Consider the following 5,964-nt stretch of genomic DNA (forward strand, 5'->3'; position numbering starts at 1 on the left):
AATCAAACAAATTGTTAACAATTCCTTGGGTCAGCAATGTTTTGGTTGCCAAGGCTTTGGACATTACAAGAATGAATGTCCCACCTACTAGCTCTTGCAGCTACACTTAGTAATGAAGAGTCTGCTGACTCTGGCAGTGACCAAGCAGGAAACTTTATAGTCTTTATGGCTATTTCTAATGAAAATGAGAAAAACAACTTTGAACCTAAAGTTGAATTTGATGTTATTCTTGACGACGATGCAGATCTACAAGATGCTTACAATAGGCTGTGTATAACTGCTAAGTGCTACTCGATCTGAGAATCCGTCTAAATTAAATGAATTGAAAATTGAAAATGATGATCTTGTTGTGCAATTGAGTGAAAAGACTACATTGATTTCTGTGTTGAAAAAAAAAATGTATCCTTGTTTGAAAAAGTAAAAGATCTTGAAACTCATTTGTTGTTGACTAGAGCAAAGCTAGATAGAATTTCTAAGTCAAAACTTGATGATATTTTAAATTCTAAAAAATCTAGCTCTAAAAAAATTGGTTTAGGATTTGATAAGAGTAATATTTCTTCTTATGCTTTCACCACTAGTTCTCGTTTTGTTCCTCAATCTGTAAAAATTGCTTGCCTTAGGATAAAGGAACCAAAAGTTGAAAAACAAGTCAAGGTGCTTGATGGAGGACCATGGTAGCAACCATTGAAGACATATAAAAGGCGTCCTAAGACTTTTAATTAGTTTTTCTGCTAGGGGTATTTTAGTAATTTTACGTTTTCTGGAATGGGCTGTGTTATTAGTCCATTGGGTTTTATTTAAGTTTAGTTACTTAATTTGGGTTAAGTATTAAAGCCCAAGGGGTCCAAGTTCTAGTCTTATTTGGTTACCTAGTTGTATTAGGATTAGGTTTCCTAGTTGTACTAGGATTAGGTTTAGTCTTCTATTTAAAGAGTTGTGGTGTTTTCTATTGATGCAGAGATTAATGAATGTTTTCAGAATTAAAAGCTACACTTTCTTTTATGGTTTGTGTGATGCAACCTTCTCCGAAGTGTGATGCCAAGGAACCCTAGGAGTGATTCTTAGGATTTTATCTTTTATTTACTGTTCATGATTACTATTCACAATACTATTCACAGCAACCCAAATCTTGGAAAAAATAGTAGAACCAGCCATTACATCTAGCATATCATCAAGTCGAGAAGTTGGGAATCGATACTTGATTGTAATCTTGAAGAAGTGCTCCTTTATGAAGTCGAGCGTCCTATTTTTGGGCTTTGTTGTTTCTTCTAAAGTTGTGGAGGTAGATTCAGGTAAAGTCCAAGCCATTCGAGATTGGCCAATTCCTACTACTTTGAATGAAGTTCATAGTTTTCATGGGTTGGCTACATTCTATAGGCGCTTTATTAAAAATTTTAGCACCATCATGGCTCCAATTACTAGTTGTTTGAAGAAGGGTCAATTTGTTTGGACAAAAGCAGCATTGAAGGCTTTTGAAGAAATCAAGCAACAGATGATTGAAGCTCCTATCCTAGGCCTTCCAGACTTTTCTAAAGTTTTTGAGGTAGCTTGTGATGTCACGCCCCAAACCCGATACCCGGATTTGTGACCATGACCGGCATGCTAATATCAAGCCTAAACCTGATATTAACAAGAACCACTTAACTTTAAAAAAACTTTTACCAAAAGCTTTCTTTTTTTCTTTTCATTTTTGTTTCTTTACTTAAATATATAAGCTTTCACTCGACATTCAGAGCATCTACATTGTACTCCAAAGAATACATGATTCACCAATCATTTAATTTCTACACTTTTACATAATACATCGCTTGATACTTTATGGTATACACAACTTTCATTTGATCCTAAAATACACAATAACTATAAAGCTAAACGTCAGAATGCTAATTTAGGATCTATACATATAAAACTAAAACCAGCTCCTTCCAAACTCGACTAAGGCTCCCTCTGCTCCAAAATAAAACCTGTTAACTGAAAGAGTGGAAGGGATGAGCTACACAGCTCAGTAAAGGTAAGATATATGAGAATTCAATAAGGATGCATGTAACCAAATCATTTCATTCTATGCATAATCAAATAGGAGAACAGCTTTCCATGCATAGTATTTTATACTATTCAGAATAATAATTTATACGCTTTTCATAGGAAAATAATTGTTCTCCTTTTTCTTATCAGCTTGATATTACCAAAACCTTTCGGATTAAACTTCTATCATTTTCTACAAAGTCACCACATATATTCTCATTACAAAATAATCATTTTAACGTAAATCAATTATTCGGCAACTTTGTATTAAACTAGAAACATCTTGACCCAATAAGAAAACCTTTCTTTATAAACCTCTTCTCATAGAATACTATAACTTTCATGATCAGAAAACTTAACATTTCATAAAAACAAATATCTGATACTTTTAAACATAAACTTGTACTTTTATCAGAAACTTTACTTTTATAGCATAACAGAACTTCAGAAACTTTTATTTTTAATGAACAGCTTTTCTTTTCATTAGAAACTTCTTCTTGCCATGAGAGCTTTGACTTTTCACAATGCATTTAAACAAAATAATTCTCTCATGATTAATAACATAACATAGCTGTTCATAACATATTGGTTAGTCCATGTCTGATAAGCTGTACAGAGAAGGCCTCATCACATTTGGAAAACCTCATGTGCATGATATTGTCCCCTTTGAGAGGCCTGATGACACATCTCCTCCAGGTTTTGTTCCTCCCCGCCGTCCGTACACATTGGGGAGAAGGCCTTAGTCAGATTAGAGTTACGGGCAACCCCATTTCCTCTACTTTAAATGGCCTAGAGTTACGGGCAGCCCCATTTCCTCTACTTTATATGGCCAAACAGATAACATATTTCCATGGAAAGCCAATAATTAACCCCTACTGGCTGAGTTCAAATTATCAGAGGACATAACCCGAAAACATTTCATACTTTACATCATACTGAAATTTCTTATTTTGCATAACATTTCATAATAATAGCATTTCCATTCTTTTCATTAAACATCATGTTCGTGGAATCAATAATAGCATCGATATGATTAAATCATATACATAAGTTTTTCGAAAGCTCACGAACATATCATTGTCAGAATAATGATTACATGCCATATCTCTAATCAAAAACATTTTAATGCATAACATACTTTAAAATAACCTCATGACTTACCAAATGCTCATATAACTTATCCCTTACCTGGAAGCAGAGGAACCGAGAGCCTAAAGTCGAAGGAGCTTTGACTTGGATACTGGTAACCCCTAAATCAATTATCAAAGCTTATTACTATCTGTAATTCCATATCATAAACTTCACATTCAACTCAAAGCCTATCTCTTAGAATCAAGGAAGTCCTAATCCCACCTCAACGAGGTTCCCACAAATACAAAATATAGTCATCAGACAACAAGTACAAAATCCTAAAGAAACCAACATTCTTATATTAATCCCATATCCCTAAAAGAGCTAACTTTATTTCAAAAGGTGCTCTAAGGTTAGGGCAATAATACATGCATAAATATAAAATCTTTTAAGCATGATCATGTAATTATATAGATTCATATGATAACATACAACACGTCGGGCAAAACAGCTTCATACATACAACCATCTCATGGTTTACAACCCCTTCCTTTGGGTACTAAACCTCTTAACAAGTTATAAAAAATTAATCTATGATTGAAACATACCAAAAGATAAGCATATTAAATTATAACTCAAAACATTCACCCTAACTCGATAATTAAATCCACAAAGTTAGGCATGTCCCTTACTATTCACTGTTCTATTCCAGCAGCATAGGCTCCATTTGTAAAATACAAACGGGCTACTCAAACACATCCAATTGTCATGAAATTTTACATAACTACTCCCCCGTATGTCCATTATATACCATAAAAATTTCGGAGTCAAAGCATAAACCCATGATTTACTAAAAATCACGCAAGACAGCATACTCAAATCTGTCCTGTCAGAAATTCATGCAACTTATAAATTAAACCATTATTTTTATGTTCATCCAAATGCTGTGAGACCAATTCAATAACAACCACAAGTGTCTTAGGTTTCATATGAATTATCCCTAGCATCCAAATTCACTATATAAAATTTAATACATAATTTATCATGCATGAACACAGAATCTGTCACAGTGACAGCTTCAGTACATATTCTTATAAAATCATCAACAAATAGCAATAGGCCTTAATTTAATTTGGGTATTTTTATATCTATAATTAACACACTAAAATATGTTATCAAACATTAAATAAACCATAATATCATCAAATATTCAAATCACTAAAACAGAATCATGTTTCAGCCTTTAAAATCAGGATAGAGGTTAAAGAGGTAGAAATAAACAAATGAAGTTTTGATTACTTACCCACAACAATTTGAAGCTGAAACCTTAGGGTTAATTGTTTAATTTCTTCTTTAGAGAGGAATATATTGTGTTGGTGAGAGAGGGAGAGCTGCCGTGTAGAAGCAACAAAAGAAGAGAGAAAGAAGAACAAAGAAAGAGGAAAAAGGAGTAGAGAAAGAGGGGCTGGACTTCTGATCTGATGCAGCCAAGAAAATAAGAAAAGTGTGATGACTTTTGGGGCAGAAAAATCAGATGAGGGAAGTGGAAATTGTGGTGGATACGTGTATGGCTAGGGAAAGAAATATCCCACCCACTTTCCACTTTCTTGCATTCACACAACTTTCTTGCATTCACACTTAGTTTTTTCTTTGCATTCACACTCATTTACAAATAATAATATCACTCTACACACACACATATATATCCTTACCTTTATAAAGTTATACCCATCACATTAAAATGGCATACATGTTCTATAATATCTCATGCATCATACATAGTTAAAACACCAACAACTATATATATATATATATATCTATATCTCATGTATCATGCTTAATTAAAATACTAACTATGTATGTAATAACTTAACCCACTTAATATATTTTTGTACATGCTAAGTATATATTTATAATACAAATAGTCATTTCAATTATTTATAATCCTTACAATTTCTTATTTAATGACATTATAAAATAATATGTTTATTAAATGCTTTGTACGTAAGTGGCTTAAAATATTAATAATACTTAACCACTTAAACACATAGTTTAATTATAAAAATTGGGTCGGGGTGTTACATGTGATGTCTCTCAAGTGGGTGTTGGATGTGTTCTCAGTCAAGGACACCCAATTGCATACTTCAGTGAGAAGCTTGACGATGCAAAGCAGAAGTATTCTACCTATGATAAGGAGTTTTATGCTATGGTTCAAGCACTTCGCCATTGGCGTTACCATTTGATCTCAAAGGAGTTTGTGTTATACTCAGACCATGAGGCACGTACTTAACTCTCAAAGAAAGTTAAACTATTGACATGGTAAATGGGTTTCTTTCTTACAGTCATATAGTTTTGTTATCAAACATATGGCTAGCACAGAAAAGAGTAGTTGATGCACTTAGTCGAGTGGTATTCATTCTTTCTTCAATGGCGGTCCAAGTTGTGGGTTTTGATTTACTAAAGAGGGACTATCCTTCTTGCAAGGATTTTAGCATTATTTATGCTGATTTGGTGGCTGGACAGCATGCTGAATATTTGGAATTCTCATTGCATGATGGTTACCTCTTTAAGGGTACTCATCTTTGCTTGCCTAATACTTCTATACATGAAGAAGTTATTCGAGAGCTACATTCTGGTGGAGCAGCAGGACATTTTGGCAAAGATAAGACCATAGCCATGGTTGAAGACCGATTCTATTGGCCAAGCTTAAAGAGGGATGTGGCTAGATTTGTTCTAAGGTGAAGGGTTTGCCAAGTATGTAAAGGAAAGAAGAAAAATACAGGTTTATATACACCTCTTCCTATACCACATGGCAAGATCTAAGTATAGATTTTGTCTTAGGCTTGCCTAAGACTCTTTGAAGCCATG

At 33.7% G+C, this 5,964-nt stretch overlaps 1 long non-coding RNA gene across 1 annotated transcript; it reads right to left on the reverse strand.

The window, feature by feature from the left end:
* Positions 1–1,771: 1,771 nt before the first annotated feature.
* LOC115983322 lies at positions 1,772–4,697 on the reverse strand. Its single transcript, XR_004090021.1, has 3 exons — positions 4,400–4,697; positions 3,214–3,275; positions 1,772–1,971 (listed from the first exon to the last, which is right to left on the reverse strand). It is a non-coding gene; the product is annotated as an uncharacterized LOC115983322 (long non-coding RNA).
* Between the last annotated feature and the right edge of the window lie 1,267 nt (positions 4,698–5,964).

Source organism: Quercus lobata, chromosome 4 (genome assembly GCF_001633185.2).
Source record: "Quercus lobata isolate SW786 chromosome 4, ValleyOak3.0 Primary Assembly, whole genome shotgun sequence".
NCBI classification, from domain to species: Eukaryota; Viridiplantae; Streptophyta; class Magnoliopsida; order Fagales; family Fagaceae; genus Quercus; species Quercus lobata.